The 17,969-nt window shown below is 44.3% G+C and overlaps 1 protein-coding gene across 3 annotated transcripts in view; it reads right to left on the reverse strand.

Annotated features, from left to right (window-relative positions):
• Window positions 1–16,306, reverse strand: part of TPPP3 (tubulin polymerization promoting protein family member 3) — an 89,950-nt gene extending 73,644 nt beyond the window's left edge. The window contains exon 1 of one of the 3 annotated variants that reach the window (XM_029608789.1): window positions 16,032–16,306. The gene's annotated coding sequence lies outside the window, so the exon portion shown is untranslated. Of the gene's footprint in view, window positions 1–15,558; window positions 15,701–16,031 lie in introns of those variants that run through there. The other 2 variants (XM_029608788.1, XM_029608793.1) reach the window with 2 other exon arrangements.
• Window positions 16,307–17,969: the final 1,663 nt, after the last annotated feature.

Here is a 17,969-nt window from a genome sequence, read left to right on the forward strand (position 1 = left end):
CATGAGGACCTCTGCTGGCAGCGAGGCTGCATATCAGGCAGAACCGTTACATGCACAGAATTTACTCCTGCCTGCACAGTTATAAAATCACCCTATAAAATATTAAAATCTAATTCTATATGAAACATTTTTTGAATAATATTTTTATTAAATTTTGAATACCAGATACAACACAACAATAATGCTGCTCCTCTTGCAGGTAATCTTCACGTAGCCTGCATAGTTGCAAACTAAACAGATGCTTTTAACGTGTGAGGGATGAGGGGGAACAGTACCCCTTCCACCTGATGCTGTGTCTGGCGTCAGAGAGGGGAGGGATTCAAGTGGGGCACTTATCCACACCCACAGCAGCTGCAGTGGCACTGGCAGCAGCGCACATCGATGCAATGCGGGGCCTCAGATCCTGTGCACGCTCACTGTCTCCACCCCTAGCGTGGATTTCCTAGGTAACTGGAAGTCCGTGTGGGAGGAAGGGGGCCGTCTCTGCAGGTCTGAGGCCTAAATGGCAAAGACCCTTTTCCCTCTTACCTAAGTCAGGGGGGCCTAGAAAGAGTCCTCTCTCAAACTCTTCCTTCCTCGCCACAACTAAACAGAAAACCCACGCCCCCTGCACGTTCCACCCAAATTTACACCGGACGGCGGGCAAATCCAGACTAGCCTTAAGGAAGGCGTCATTAGGGACTGTCTGCCAAGCTCTGGAATTTAACCCCTAAGCATCCCTTGTATCAATTTACACTTATTAAATTTGTTTGCTATCTTATTCTGGCAGCCAGCAGCGATACTGGAATTATGGGGGTCTAATGCAGGGTTGTGTTAAAATGTAATTTGCATTCACTTACTATTTCCCAGACTGAAAAAAAAATGGGGCTTTATTTTTTCTTTAAAAAAAAAAATTGACACACCATGAACCTAACTTTTAAGCCTGTTCACAGTACTGCATTTGCACGTGCAAGTGGACACGTGGAGATTTCTCCTAGTATTTTATAAAGTGAGAGGCAGGAGCTGCGCAGTTTATAAAATACCAGGCCCTTCTGCTCTGAAAGTATGTGTGTGTGTGTTTCAATATGTGGGAATATTTCCCATGCGTTCTTTACCTATTTCATAAATATATGCCTGCATATGTTAGGCTTAATAACCACGACTTATGCATGCAGGCAGGTGTTTTATAAAGAATGCACGCATCCCAATTTGAAATCACTTGTTTGTGCACTTGAAATCGCCAGCTCGCTGATACCTCCGCCAGTTCACCCAGTCCATCTCCAGTTCACCTCCACCCTCTAGCACTCCATCTTGAAGTGCCACCTGTTCTCCCACACCTCCCACCCTCAAACGTAGACAACAGAGAAGTCAGATTTCACTTGTGCCAGTCAATTAGCAGGTGTAAAAGTGTACAAATAAATTCAGTGATCTATCTGCATAACTCTCTTAACCAAACAGCGAATACCACATGTACTGCTGAACCATGTCCCAGAACATTCCTTAGCCTACCTCTTCTTCTTTTTAACTCCAGTAAAACGTATGCATGAAATGGAAAATACGCACATACTCTCAATGTTTATGAAATAACATATCCATGCATGCTATTTACATGCGCACATGCTATTTTTACAAGGGAATCCCCTTTGAAAACTTTTCTCCACGTTGTCCTTCACAAAACCTGTCAGTGTGCTACATCTCAGAAAATTAATTTCAGTTATTTTTTGAGAGAGACCAGGGAATCAAAAGCATTGAAACATTCAGCTTGAGTACAAAATTCTAATTGTGAACTTCATTAGAAGGTTATGCCAACTTAAGCACCTGTTTGTAAATGCCAAAGTCATTGCACTTGTTTGCTTACTTTGTCATAACAACGAACACTGTTACTATTTGACATTAAACAGTTTGGATTTGACTCGGTTTTCTGACTTGTGACTTTGTCGCAATGTAAAATCCCTCTTCATTAGCACAGTTAGTCACTATCGGACATGGGCAGGTTCTTGAATTTCTGGTTTGTAATACTGACGGAATTTCTTGCCAAAAGGCTAGGCATGGCGAGTGATATGGCAGAGGAGAGGCTGTGCATGAAACAGGATTTAGAACAATGCCAGAGGCTACAAGGGAGAGGCTGGACCACAAAGCACAGGATTTATTACAAATTCTGGTGATGGACAGCACGGAGCTGGTTTTAGCACAGTGCCGGCCGTTATGCCAGAGACTCTATGCAGGGAACTGGATTCAGCATAATGCCAGAGGCTATCAAGAAGAGTTTATAGGGAACTGGATTCAGTACAGTCTGGGTATGGATAGAGAGGTTATGAAGGGAGTTGTATTTATTACCAGATTTAGCACAAAATTGGGAGTTTCTTTTCTCACGGCAGCCTTTATGAAATGTGGCGGTACCCCTGTCAGTGATGATGATATCATCCAGGGCGGTATGGTTTATTGGGGTTCGAGTCTGGTGGGGTGGGGAGCTAACTTCCTGGACCCCCGGCGCGGACAGTCTGGTATAGATCCAAAGGTCCACACTGCAGCTGAAAGATGCTCACCAGGTTAGGAGAACCCAGAATAAGACCAAAGAGGAGGCTATTAACAAAAATTGTCCAATAGCAGTCAGCCCACTCTCCGTCCATTCCACAAGGGCAAAGGAGAAAAAAATAAATCAAAAAGAGTCCACATGGTGTTCAAAATCAAGATGGTTTACTTCAGTTTAAAGATGAAATGGTAAAAGTTCGAAACAGCATAAGGAATATCAAAGTAAGAAAACCATGGTTTCCTTGTCCATTCTGGGTCTCCTTACTGTGCCGCCATCCCACCTCCCCTGGAAAGGTAGGGTGACTGCAATGAGGTCCCAGCGTACACTGATCAAACGCTGGAAAAATATCCCCAAGCTCAAAAAAATCTTCAAAGTCCAATAATTCAAACATCTCAGCTTCTAAGACAAAACTATTAAAAACCTTCCAGTCCCTTGAGGCCTCTCCTCAAGGGTCAACGATTCTCCTCACCCTCGCTGCTGCTGCTGCTGGGTGCTTGGGCAGAAAGATCTTCGATGCAGCCCTTCAGGATCTCGGAGGGGGGGGGGGGCATCCTTCCCTCTATTATTTGTTTGTTTGGTTTTTTAATTTATTTATTTATATTCCACTTTTCGGCACTTCCAAATGGACTGCATTCAGATACTGTAGGTATCCAAACTGATCAATCTTCTCCAAGAAAATCTCTTCAAAAGCAAACCTCACTCCTTGCCTTGGTTTTGGTGTCAGCACCCCCAGGACCGTCCAGCACTCCAATTCCTCCTCCTTCTCTCTCCAGCCCACTAAATCACCCAGCGTGCTCCAGGAGGGTTTTATACCCCAATGAAGACTCCCCCCCCCCCAGAAGGCGGGGTTACAGCCAGGGAAAGCAAAAATCCCCTCCCACTGCCCCTGATGGAAAACTGGGGAACATGATAGTCACAGGCAAAGCCGGGTCACAGAAGCAAATGCGTTCTTAGATCAAAATGTGTGTTTTCATTTTAATATTCACCGATAACTTTAAGGAAAAGATACAGTCCAAAGAGTCATATATGTAAACAAAATTGTTACATATCTAATAGGACAAGATTTAGTCCATTCATCAAATAGTCTTTATTGTGAAATGATGTTACCGGAACAGTTTATGGCACTTTTTAAAACGTATTACCCAATACAATTCTTAACGTTGTGATGGTATATAACTTAATGACGGTATGGAAAAGATTTTAAATAAATAAAATAAATAAACGCATGTGTGTATGAATAGCAACGTACAAGGGTCCTCATACATTCCGTGAGAACTTGCCACATGATACTCCTCTTTAAGAACAGGTCCTTTATTATAAAAATGTAAAGCAACCCTGGCAAATTCTGGGAAAACTGTGGATCCACCATTGCATTAATAATGTAGATCTTTAATCAGTATTGGAAGTCTTTAAAACGTGAAGATGTGGAGAGCAACGGAAGGTACGGAAAATGATGATGTCCCATTGAAAGAACAGACATTAAATTGATTGCATTCAATTGAAGGATAGTGCAGCTAAGTGCATACAGCTGGCAGACTTCCTTGAAAATGCAAGTCCTTTGACATTTCAGAACTAAAGTGGAATAAAACTGATGAATGATGTTCCATGACTCCTGGGAACTTGTATATTATTGCATCATCTTTTGGGCTGCAATGCGGTGAGGCACTGCGGCAACAAAGAACTGACTTCAGTGTGAACCACCCAAGTCACTGAGTCACACTTCTGGGGTTAGAAATAACCTAATAGTAGCTTGATTATTAGATCCAGGTTTGGAGTATGAAGGAAAATGAGACACCCCTGAGATTCATTAGTTCACACAAAAGAATGCACAAATGGCACTATGAGACATTTCCCAAGCCTTGAATCTGGCCAGGGTGGTTTAGTCTGCAAAGCACTGGGATGAGTTGGATTTGCCTCATCTTTTGAAGCTGCAAAGAGCTTTCAGGTTAAATCTACATCTATGGACATATGCAACAGGCTTATGTCTATATGTAGGAATAGTTTTATAGTAATATGCACTCCAGTGTACAGAAGGTAATTTCCTAGGTAAATTAAACATAGCAATTGAAATGCAGGAAGAAGAGTATCCTGTACTCCGTGTGCCATTATTATTTCACCACTGATGTCAAGCAGGGGTCTACAAAGCATTGCAATATGCAGCTGTTCAAGCAACAGGAACTAAACTAGTTGAGTCATTCTAACAAACTCTGAAACTGAAAACATAAGAACAACATAAGAAATACCATGGTGGGTAAGACCAGGGGTCCATTGAGCCCAGCATCCTGACTCCAACAGTGGCCAGTCCACCTCACTTAGCAGTAGACTGGAGTAGAGGAGTAGCCTAGAGCAGCGATTCTCAACCAGTGTGTCACCACACGCCGGCAGGTGTGTCGTGTGCTACCCGTAGCCAGCATGCTGAAGACCCAAAGATCGGCGCTGCTGGCCGCCAACAGAGACCAGGCCGGTGGGGCCGAAGACCCAAAGACCGATGCTGCTGGCCGCCTCTGGAGACTAGGCCGGTGAGGCTGAAGAAACGAAGACTGGCACTGCTGGCCCCCAAAGACCAGGCCGGTGAGGCTGAAGAAACTAAGACTGGCGACGGGGCCAAAGACCCAAAGATCGGAGACATTAACCACAGCTGCCCGAGACCAGGCCGGTGGGGCTGAAGACAAGCAGTTCAGCTAGGGGCCGGAGTGAGTCTGTGTCTGTAAGACAGGGAGGGTGCTTGTGTTTGTGTGTGTGTGGTGTGTATATGAGACAGGGAGGGTGCTTTTGTGTGTGCGTGTGGTGTGTATATGAGACAGGGAGGGTGCTTTTGTGTGTGCGTGTGGTGTGTATGTGAGACAGGGAGGGTGCTTTTGTGTGTGCGTATGTGAGACAGGGAGGGGCTTTTGTGTGTATGTGTGGTGTGTATGTGAGACAGGGAGGGTGTTTGTGTGAGTGTGTGGTGTATATGTGAGACTAGGAGGATGCTTTTGTGTGAGTGTGTGGTGTATATGTGAGATAGGAAGGGTGCTTGTGTGTGATGTGTATGTGAGACAGGGAGGATGCTTATGTGTGTGTGTGTGGTGAGTATGTAAGACAGGGAGAGTGTTTGTGTGTGTGTGGTGTGTATGTGAGATAGGGAGGATGCTTGTGTGTATATGCACGAGAGAGAGATGGAGCATGTTTTTGGTTGGCTGTGGCTGTGAGAGAGAGACGGGACGTGTGTGATTGAGCCTGTTTGTAAGTGAGATAGAGAGAACATGTGTGTGATTGAGAGCTTGTGTTAAGTGAAATTGAGCATGTAAGAACATAAGAACATAAGAACATGCCATACTGTGTCAGACCAAGGGTCCATCAAGCCCAGCATCCTGTTTCTAACAGTGGCCAATCCAGGCCATAAGAACGTGGCAAGTACCCAAAAACTAAGTCTATTCCATGTTACCATTGCTAGTAATAGCAGTGGCTAATTTCTAAGTCAACTTAATTAATAGCAGGTAATGGACTTCTCCTCCAAGAACTTTTTTAAACACAGCTTTTTTAAACACAGCTACACTTTTTTAAACACAGCTACACTAACTGCACTAACCACATCCTCTGGCAACAAATTGCAGAGTTTAATTGTGCGTTGAGTGAAAAAGAACTTTCTCCGATTAGTTTTAAATGTGCCATATGCTAACTTCATGGAGTGCCCCCTAGTCTTTCTACTATCCGAAAGAGTAAATAACCGATTCACATCTACCCGTTCTAGACCTCTCATGATTTTAAACACCTCTATCATATCCCCCCTCGGTCGTCTCTTCTCCAAGCTGAAAAGTCCTAACCTCTTTAGTCTTTCCTCATAGGGGAGTTGTTCCATTCCCCTTATCATTTTGTTAGCCCTTCTCTGTACCTTCTCCATCGCAATTATATCTTTTTTGAGATGCGGCGACCAGAATTATACACAGTATTCAAGGTGCGGTCTCACCATGGAGCGATACAGAGGCATTATGATATATTCCGTTTTATTCACCATTCCTTTTCTTATAATTCCCAACATTCTGTTTGCTTTTTTGACTGCGCAGCACACTGAACCGACGATTTCAATGTGTTATCCACTATGATGCCTTGATCTCTTTCTTGGGTAGTAGCACCTATTATGGAACCCAACATTGTGTAACTATAGCATAGGTTATTTTTCCCTATATGCATCACCTTGCACTTATCCACATTAAATTTCATCTGTGATTGAAAGCCTGTGTATTTTTATATGTGCCTTTCTGTAAACCGTTGTGATGGTATATAACTGAATGATGGTATAGAAAAGATTTAAAATAAATAAATAAATATTTGAGATGTGAATCTGTACCAGACTCGTTTCCAGTATCGGGTTCGTAGAACCACGGGAAATCTTTGTTTCCCGCAGTTCTGAACACTTTTGTTTTCGGCTGTTCCAAGCCGAACCCCCCCCCCCCCTCACCCACTCCAACCCTTTAAATCGAATTATTTAGAATCCCCCACCCTCCTGACCCCTCCAAAACTTTTCTAAAGTACCTGGTGGTCCAGCGGGGGTCCCGGGAGCGATCTCCTGCTCTCAGGCCATTAGCTGCCAGTAAACAAAATGGCACTGATGGCCCTTTGCCCTTACCATGTGACCAGTGCCAATGGCACCGATAGCCCCTGTCACATGGTAAGGGCAAAGGGCCACTGGCACCATTTTGATTAGTGGCAGCCAATGGCCCGAGAGCGGGAGATCGCTCCCGGGACCCCTGCTGGACCACCAGGTACTTTAGGAAAGTTTGGGGGGGTCGGGAGGGTGGGGGATTCTAAATAATTCGATTTAAGGGTTGGGGTGGTTTGGGGGTTGTTTTTCTGTGTGCCCTTTCTTCCCGCCCCCCCCCAAAACGATAAGAAAACCACACGAAAATTTCGTGGGGTTTTCCTATCACTTTCGGGGACCCCCCAATACCTGACGGATGAGAAAATATCATACGATGCTTTCATCCATCAGAAAAATGATTCACATCCCTACTGTGTATAAGAGAGAGAGAGCATCGTGTGATTGAGAGAGACTGGTCAGAGAGGTGATGTGTGTATGTGTGAGAAAGACTGATCAGGGAGGTGACTGGTGTGTGTGTGAGAGAGAGGTCAGGAAGATGATTGGTGAGAGATAGAAACTGGTCCTGAGGATGTGACTGGTGTGTGTGTGTGTGAGAGAGAGAAGAGACTGGTTATAGTCCCTAAGGAAGAAGATCATGAGGACAGCTTCAGCAGCTACTGCTGCTTCTGGTGTAGCCTGCAAGGGAAAGGAGTAGGAGAACTGCTGGACAGGGTAAGTAAAGGTGTCTTTTTAAGTTTATTTTTCTTGATTGACTGCCATTTTAATTATTGGGCATTATGTGATGTGTCTGCTGTTTTGAAATATTTTATTTGTATTTGGAGATTTTTTAAATAATTTTCTAATTGTTAATAAGTTTCTAATTGTTGGATGTTATTTTATTCATCAACTGTTTTGAAACATTTATTCATATATTTTACAATTATTTCTGTGTGGGAATCTATAACAGCTTGGCTGGTTCTGTTTTCCTAATGGGAGGTGTATTGGTGTTTAGGGCCTGGTTTAATATTTGTAGTGTTGCCTTTTTATAGGTAGGGTTGTTACCATTTGAGTGCATGCCATAATACGGGTGTAACTTTGTGCAGATTAGTTTGTGTGCATTATTGCAGATTCTGGTACTATGTTAGGTGCTATATTTCTGTTTCCATTTCTCCAGTTTTGTACTGCATGCAGAGTGACTTTTTTGGGTTTCCATTCCAGTTTCTGTCTCCATGTTTATAATTTGTGGACTTTCTGTACTTGTTGAAGGTCGGTTTTGTGTGTGACCAAGATGAGGTATTTAACTAGCATGTAGGCTAGTAAAATACCTCACCTTATTTGTTGTGTTTTCTCAGTAGGTGCATTGGTGGTGAGCTACTGTCTTTTTATAAGTAGGGCTATTGCGCCTGGTAGTAGAGGGAGCTTGTGTTGCTGTTATTGAGATAACACCAGAACCAGATTATCTTTTTTGTAGGGTGAGTTGTACAGGGAATGTTCTAGTTCTGTTTTATTCCCATTACTGAGGATCGGGGGTGGGGTTAGCTTTGTGATTGTCATGTGTTCAGTGTGTCATGGAAACTGTCTATCAGGTGTGTCCCGACAGAAAAAAGGTTGAGAACCACTGGCCTAGAGGATAGAACAGCAGGCTGAGAAGCAGGGAAGCAAAACAAAGCCCTCTTCTACCACTCATGCTCCTTGTGACCTTTGACAAATCACTCACTTCATCTTACACTGTCTCATGTACAAAATTAGGGCCTGATTTACTACATTCTTTCTTCATTCTCTGTTGATGAGAAAAAAGTTTAGTAAAGCAGGCACTTAGATTTTGAGCCCTCTAAGATCGGGAAACACCTACTGTACCTGCCTTGAGCTTGGATATGGAAAGGTGAGCACCTGGCAGATCCCAGTAGGAAGGTCCTTTCCATATCGCTCACCCGCCCCCAGAGGTAAGCAGTGGAGACACCCATGTCTATCTGGCTCAGGACACATTTACTGGCCTGTGCCTCCTCCAAAGTGCAACATTGGTGCCACTCATAGCTCAAGTTACTGTATCTTCCTCCCCTTCCTAGGTCCGAACACACCCAAGCCTGGCAAACTTCAATGAACAGGAGATCGGATCTCAGATCCCCTCACCATAGTGCCCACGTCAGCCTACGTCATGGTGCTAGCCCGAGAGAAAGCGTTTTTAAGATCATCAAGGCAATTTGTGCCCTGGAAGACAAAACCTGCTACAACGTTTTCTAGCCTCTGGTTCACCACTTGGGAGATGCCAGATGTAGCTGAAGAAGACTGAATATAATGAGTCTTTTGTCTCCCATCAGACTAACCAAATATGCTACTGGGAATCACCTGCCTGGTATACCAATTCTCATATATGTTCAGTGACTCCCTGAGGTAGAGCCACAGTGATGTCTAGAAACACATAATTACTAAAATCCTAATGGGGATTCTTCAGAATAAAAATATCTTTAGCAACGCCATGCCTGAGTCTGCTGCTTGTCGGGGTGGACTGTATTATTTCTTCTTGATAAGCCCCCAAAAATATTTGCTTTGGAACAAGTATTTTCTCTCTCACAGCCCTTGGCTTTCTTGACTTGCTTCTGCAGTGAAGTCAGCATGTTGACATAATGACATCACATCGCTTGCAAGTTCAAGCACAGTTGGCTGGGAAGGTCAGAAAGCCCTTTTCGATACAAGACACTGCTGCAGCAGGAGCAGCAGCTGCAAGGAAGTGACATCAAATTGCAGACTGAAGAACTCTGCTGCAAGCACCAACGCCCACCCTCGCTGCCTCTGCCCCAGAGAATGCACGCCATGCTGCATTAGACATGGGCTTTTGTGCTACAAGAGGCTACAGATGGAGGAAACGGAGCTGGTTAAAAAGAGAAAATTCTCCTGCTAAGGAGGCTCCTTGGTTTAAGGACATTCCATGATAAAATTATAATGTTTTGTCTGGAACATGATGATCCTGCAGAGGTTCAGATCATGATCTACGGCTGCAGATCTACATTTCAGACAATAACAAGTGCAAAAAAGTGAAAACAAAAAAACAATCCATGTCTAGTCAGTTTGCTTGCACAATTTAAAAAAACAGTGCAACTTTGGTCAAGATACTGAATTCCCTGCAACATCAGGAAGGCAGAAACTTCCACAGGGAAAAAAAAAACTTACCCAAGCAAAATCTTTTGCAAAAGGCATTGTGGAAATTTGTGTCCGAGTCTTAAATTTATCATTCCTGGACAACAGTCGTGCAGTGTTTTGGGTTTTTTTTAAACATATAATTTCTTTGTGTAGATTTATTTCTTTTCCTAAAGTTTCAGGAAATTAAAAACCTTAGATAAAAAAAAAGTCAAAGCTGTGTGACAGGCAGAAATTGTTTTTTTACCTGCAATTTATATCTGAGCTTAAGCAGGAAAATAAAACCCCAGCATATCACTATAAACGTGCGGCCTTCATTGCCACCACAAGCCTTTTACTACATCATTAGCTCTGGATTTTCTTCCTTTCTTAGGCACAGAAAGGCAAAGAGTGAGATCACAGATAACATTTGGTCATTTCAGCATCGGTCCTGGGCCAGGGTCCATGCACCAGTGCTTCTTTCGCAAAGCTACAAACAAGGCCCTGAATCCAGCCACTGCTATCACTGTTTATCATTTATGAAGCGCTGGTCAGATGCACGTAAGAGAGAGTCCCTGCTCCATGGGCATCTGACCAGTGCTGGGCATTGCTATGTGGAAGGTCCCAGGGACTGAGCCTGGGACCTTCCACATAGCAATGCCCAGCACTGCCCCTGACCCTGCGGGCTGACCTGCTAGTGAATAATTGTAATGTAGCTTCACTCGAGGGCTGAAACTGGCTAAGAGGCCCTTCCGTCTAGGGACACCACCAACGTGCAAGCCCAGCAACTTGTGACAAGGCTGCAAAAGGCTTGCAGTGCCACCTCTCACTTTATGAATGATTGTGTCCTATCCGCTCACATTTCCTGTAAGAGGTGGGTGCAGAAGGAAGCAGGATCCCTGCCGGGGGCTTGGCTAGCAGAGCAGTTCCCCCATCACAGTCCATGCAGGACTGAAACCTGATGAGAACTACATGGGAATGTAGAACAGAGATCATTTAAGTTTTAATACTGAAAAGTATGATGCCCAGTTACGTGTTTTTGCAGAATCTTTTTAGTACTTTCCTTCACGGTTTTAACTCAAAGCCTCTTTAATTGCTTTTTCTCTACATCTCTTCTCTGTCTGTCTTGACTAGGTTGGAAGTTCCAAGGAGCAAGGATTGTCTCTTGTATGTCTCTGTACAGTGCTGCATACATCTGCTGCTATTACATTCAGTAGTGCTGCACAAAATGATTAACAGCAATAGTAATTCTAATAAGGAGACGTTTGATCCGCTGTCTTGCAAGCTGATGTAATAACCCATGGCATTTCCCAGGAGTTAGCAGCCTCATTTGGAGGGAAGTTTTCTATGCATGCAAATAAACTGTGTAGACAGCTTCCACGCAAACCTGAGATCTGGGACAAGCAAGAAAAGGTAACCACCATTTCACCGAGGTATTGATATCTTTTTTTGAAGTGCAGTTATCTTTTCTGTGAAAACCTGCATGCCAAGAGGTTGGAGGCAATTTGGCTCTGCACGTTGTTCACTGCTTTGCAGGACATGCATAGATAGCGGACTATGTGAAAAGGCAGATTTTGTGGATGTTTTTTCAAAAAGGCACATAAAAACACACACAAGCCTGAAACCGATGTTAATGCACGTTTCAGGATATTCTGCACATTTTTTGCATGGGTAGGCTCCCATCTGCGAAACCATTTGCAGTTTAGTACATTGGCCCCTTAATGGTCCTCAACCTAGTCCTCAAGCAACCTTTAGCCAGTCTGGTTAAGATAACCATAATGAATATACATGAGATGTATCTATCTGCAAATAACGGAGGCAGGGCATGCAAATCTCTCTCCTGCAATTTCTAGTCAGTGGGGACAGCCTGAATCCCAGACTGGCTAGGGGGTATTCCAGGAGGGGATGAGAACCACTGAAAACCAGACTAAAGCTATCAAACAAGAATAGGAAGAATTTGGAGAGAATTTTGATGATCATTAATTCTTTCTTTTAAACTTTTGTGCAGAAATTTAAAACTGGCAAAGAATGGATTATCTGCTTACTTCTTAGTTATTCAGAATCACCTTAAGAGTGAAACCAAAAGACATCAAAATTAGGTTTATTAAGTAACAAAAAAAAAAGGCAGAGCTACAAGAAAATCCATAAAAGGCATTTGTCATAGCAATTTACCTATAAATATAACTCAGATTTGCCCACACCAGCAATAATCTACTGTACAAACTCCAAAATTATTTATCTCACTTTAAGAACAAATTTAGATCTAATATCCATGTCATTTTCATAAAATGTTATGCTGGTTATACAATTAACTAGAAGCCAATACCAACAGGAGAGAAACGGGTTGTCAGGTTGTTTCAAAGTTGTCTGCTTTAGCAGCAGTAGAAGGAAAAGCAATGGGGGCAGAGAAGGAGAGACTGTCACAAGATCAGGATTTCCTAAACCTGTCCTGGTGACCCCAGAGCTAGTTAGGTTTTCAGCATCTCCATAATGAATGTGCATGAGATAAGTGTGCACATATATGAAAATGTCTCTTGCACGTTCATTGTGCAGACGTTGAAAATCAGACCGGACGTGGGAGTTCATCAGAACGGCTTTGGGAAGCCCTGCATTAGGGACTGGGAAATGATTATTGTCCCTGCAGATTCCATCAACATGTCACTCAGCCTCTTCCTCTCCTTCTGAACCCCGGAAGAATTACCAAAACATGGTGCAGGTTACAGGTTGGACAGTTCCAATTCTGTGGCTCATTTTTAAAGGGACAAATGAGGGGGAAAGAGTGTTTTATGGGTGGAAGTCTGCTTGCTATGCAGGTGTATGGTATGTTCACACCTAAGATTACCTAGACTGAACAGGGAGTGGGGTTTGGACTTCCACATAGACTTTTTAGTTTAAAAAGGAGGCATGTGAATTTCCAAAATATTTTGGCACATGTAATAGCAGCTGCTGCAACGCGGGTGCAGTAGATTTGGTGAGATAATTTTCAAAGCAAGCCTGTGCACTTCTGTGGACGTAAGTATGCTTTGAGAACTGATATCATTTCTGCGTATTTCTGCTGACTTTCTTCTGCTGTTTGGAAGTGACTCTCTTTCAGGTTAATTTTCAAAGGGACTTCTGCAGGTGAAGTAGTGTTTTTTACCTGCAAAAATAGCCCTTTAGAAAACTGCGTGACTGCTACATGGTGTAAAACAATCTGCAGGCAAACTTTCGGCAGAGGGCGGAGTCTGGGTGGGATTGGGACCAAGGCATATACTTCTTGATTTTAAGAAGCTTGTGCAGAAATTATCTGGTCAAATCCCTGTGCACCAAAGGGCAGGTGTAACTGTGTGCACGTCACTTTGCTGGGTTAATTTTCCAAATGGACTTATGCACGTAAATCTGCTTTAAAAATTGGTGTAACTCGTGCGCATATTTGCCAGTTAACTTATTCCCAATGTCACAAAATTACCCCCTTTCCGGGCAGGGAAGGGTTAAACCCCTACTCTGGATTAAATGAGGATGAAGCACTATGCCAGGCATGTCAGGCTATGAAAAATAAGGGGATTTTAGATGGTACACGTTTGCAGACCTGGGAATATCTTTCTGATGACACCTTGCAGGACCTGTTAAAGCTCCTTCTTAAGCGTAACTAATTTGCTTATTTCAGTGTCTGCTTTTTAACCACTCTGAAAATGAAGCAGGGGAGTTGCCACAAATTTGTTTTTGTTTTTTTGGGCAGAGGGGACGTCAAGGTTAACATCCCTTACCCCATTCTATGTTGGTCTTTACTGCAGTGGCTAGAAAACCCTTTAAGTTCTGGCAAGAATCTGTATCTTCTGTCTTTTCACTCTCTCCTTGTCCTGGTTATCTCTCCCTCTGTGGTTATGGCAGTTACTTTATACAAGCTGCTGAAGAGCAATTATGTAAATAGGCTTCCACTGAGGTTGGGCATCCCTGAACTTTGAAGATGCTAGAAGAGGGGGGGATAATTACCTGCCCAAGATAAACAGAAAGACTTAGATGTCTTGAAAGTTTTATAGGACTAGCCCAAGGGCAGTGTAGTTTCCCTGTTCAAGTTAGCCTCCTACGGGGCAGAGGATCACCTGTATCTCTAGGTCCTCTAACCGCTGCACTTTTAAGGGCAGACTCAGATGTGGCCTGACCCTACTGCTAGGGGATGGGGCCGGAACCAAATATGAGAGGCAAAGGCCCTTCCCCCCCCCCCCCCCCCATAAGTTTAGACCCCGAAATGAATTCTATTGGCTTTTAGAAATTGTGCTCTAAATAAAATAATTAAACATAATTATATTCTGGAAATTCAGCATGTGAGAAATGACCATAACACAACAAAAGCTAGGACAAGTTACAGGGCGGGGGTTTTATTTTTAGATCCAAAAGCAGACTTTATAAAGTTGAAATACTCATTTTTAACAAAAACACACTCATCTTTTAATGCTTTGCCAGGTTTTAAAAACACATGTGATGGGAAATGTTGGTTTATTGCACAAAAGTAACTAAAAAAACGAAATGAAAGACTTCTAAAGAAGAGGCCGGTGAGGTTTCGAGAAAAGCCATACAAAGTTCAGCTGAGCTTTTATTTTCCTAGATAGAACAGCAATGTGACACAGTTTAGTAAGTTAACCGGAAAATGAAAGGACTTCACGATTCCTTCTTTAAGTGCATGCTTTCCTCCTGACCTCTGTTGATATTTGCCCTATTACATGGCGCCCTCTCAGCTTGCTTAGTGGATTCCCTGCTGTGACAGGGCCTTGGTCCAGCTGCCACGCCCCAGGGTTCCTGTCAGAAATCTGCCCTCATGGACCCTAAGCATGGCCTCCTAGGTACCACTCGGGTGCACAGTTCCCTCTAAGCTGAGCGCCTGAGCCACTGCGCATACATTTAGGAGCATCGCTCACAGATTTTACATGGTCACTTTCTGCTATAATACAGAATGGCAATGCTGCTAATAATGGCGCTCAAAAACTGCTGGTTAATAAAAATTGGTGTTCACACGAAAAAAAAAAAATTGTGCCCACACCTAATCACTCCTTGGAGGGAGCGTTCTGGTACTAGATGACAGGGACTTCCTCCACCAAATATGAGAGGGGCTCCCCCAACCCCGGAGCCCCCAGCAGAAACCTTCTGCCTGGCTGTCAGGCATTGCAGCTGAGCCATCCTGGCCTTCCTAATGAATTTATAACAGAGCTTCCAGATAACATCAAATACACAGCGTATTTACAAGAAGCAATTAAGCCATAAAAGCATTCTCCTTCTCTGGAATGACATCTCCTGCCAAACTAACACGAAGCGATAATCAAAAGCCTTCAAAAGCAGCTATGACCAATAAGCTGTTCCCCACCAGCACCAGCACACACACAGCCCTGTCACTTACTGGAAAGCACGGACACAACAGGGACCCAGGAAGCTGCACAGAGCAAACGCCCTTATCGATTGCACGACGGTGGCATCTCAGATTGAAATGCTTGCTGCCGTCTGTCAGTTACAGGAAAACTAGCATGCCTTGGAGGTTGCAGTATGGAAATTAGACATTGTGTTGGGTTTTCTTTTTTTTTTGCATTTCCTAGAATAGTTCCCACGCGCAATGCTTTTGTCACGGCTTGGAATGGCTCTGGAGCCCCCCCCTCGGCGCTCTCTCTCTCACAAGCCAGAAGAAGGGAAGGGATGGAAAGACGCCGCAGCTTGCTTGTCTCGCGGCCGCCGAGCAGAACATCCCGGACACGTGAAAGGAAGCCCGAAATGGCAGCAGCAGCAGCAGCAGCACCGCCGCATGGTTCGCAGGGACGGGGGAGCGCCCGGGAGCTCGCGCGCTTGTAGGCAGCAGGACGAGGCGCGAGCGCTGCTTACCTCTTAGCGCGCGCCTCTCTCTGCAAGTCTCGGCAGCGAAGCCCGGCTCCCCACCCTCCTGCTCTCTAAAGCTGAAACGCTGCTTTAAAGGCTGCGGGGACTATTATCTTCTGTTTATTCTTGTATCCATAGAGACATCCTGCGAAACACCAAGGGAGTGTAATACAAAATGCTCGAAGGCAGCCGAGTGACCAAGGTCAGGGCGGCAGGGCTGCGCCTGCTTTCTCTGGGAAAGGCAACAGCGGGACTGGCGCCCTTGGCCGTCCTCTCGGACCGGGTGGGCAGCGGTAGCCAGTGGCGAACGCTCCTGGGCTGCATTAACCCTTCCGTGCCCATGCTCCATGACCGGGGGGGGGGGCGGGGGGCACATCTGAAGACTGCGCCGACTGCTGCTGTTTGTAATTCGAGAGCAATGAGGAAGCCTCGGTGCCAGCGCTGTGCTCTCTGCCGCTGTTACCTAAGAATATCTCTGCATGTGTGTGCATGTGTACAGTATACTGTTTGCCCCCTTTTCAGATCTGTTCCCCTGCAGCCTATTTTCAACTAGGAATCTCAGGAGATGAACCGATGTGATTACATAATCATACTTACACGAAACCCCCTAAATCACATGCACAGATAAATCACATCAACATGACTTACAGATAAGCAGCTTGGCGGAACCGAAGCCCTATTTGATTAGGTAAACTGCTCCTCTCCCTGTCTGACATTGCCATGTCATGTTTACATCTCATGCCCCACCATGTTCTGAAGTCTGCAGTCTCTGTCTGCTCCAAAAATATGCAGTGGCATTAATAAGTACCCATGATTGTTCTTGTGTTTAAAATTACATTTAAAAACTTGTAGATTTATTTCTGGCTCAGTCTCATTATAGTTCTGGGTCCCACCCAACCTTGCAATGCAGACAATACATTACAGACCCCCAATCTAATAGCCCCGTCATCGGCCAGCACAACAGGCAGGGAGCAGAATGGAGAGATTTCACATCTGCATTTAGAAGCCGTTCCTTAAACACCCAGGGTGGCCATCTGGAACCTGGAAGGGCTGAAGATAACAATAGTGTACAGGAATCATATATTAGCGCAGTGGACTGAACTGTAGATGGAGTCAAGAATTAGGGAGGGAGATGTAGTGAGTGGGAAAAAAGAGGGCAGCAGTTGGAATGAAGGGAGGGGTTGAGATGGAAAAAGGATGGGAAAGAAACTGACAGTGGGAATGTTCTTGTTTATCAGCAGCTGCACGATCATTATGCTTCGCATGCTTCAATAACATGAAAAACTGTGAATCCTAAAGAAATGCTCTAGCAGCCAGGATTTCTTTGTTTCTGTATGAACCTACAAATGTGAAAACAGATAATCCTATTCCCTAGACTTTTTTCTCATTAAGCCTGAAGCCAGTGGATGTCACCTCCTGCCACAGGCCCGGAAGCCTAGGGCATCAATAAGAACACTCTTACTTAGGCTTACATTTTTTTTATCTCAAACTTTCTACATATTGGCATGCATGACCTTCTATTTCCCGTGCTTGTTTCCCCAACTTAGGGGGTCATTTATTAAATCGCGTTATGGAGTTTTCGCATGCAAAAGGGAAAACGCATTTAACGCATGCGATAGCAACCATGACGCATGGGGCGATGCAAATCTGAAAAAGAGGAGGAGTTAGGTGCGGGAGTGGGCTGGGCTCACAGTTTTGCGAAGCCCTATCGCACGGCTTTTAATGCTGATTTTAACTACACCTTTTTCATTAGCGTTAGGCCGTGCGGTAGGTTGCGTTAGGGCTTTATTGCACATTGCGATGTTTTTGCCCATGCCGGTTTTAGTAGTTTTGAAGCTCCCGGAGAGAGCTAACCTAGCTATTAGAGCCCATCTGAGAGAGATGTTACCCGGGTAGAGAGTCCATCAAGCTAGGTTGAGAGAACATTGCACAAATCTCATCTTT

This window comes from Rhinatrema bivittatum, chromosome 7, assembly GCF_901001135.1.
Source record: "Rhinatrema bivittatum chromosome 7, aRhiBiv1.1, whole genome shotgun sequence".
In the NCBI taxonomy this organism is placed as follows: domain Eukaryota; kingdom Metazoa; phylum Chordata; class Amphibia; order Gymnophiona; family Rhinatrematidae; genus Rhinatrema; species Rhinatrema bivittatum.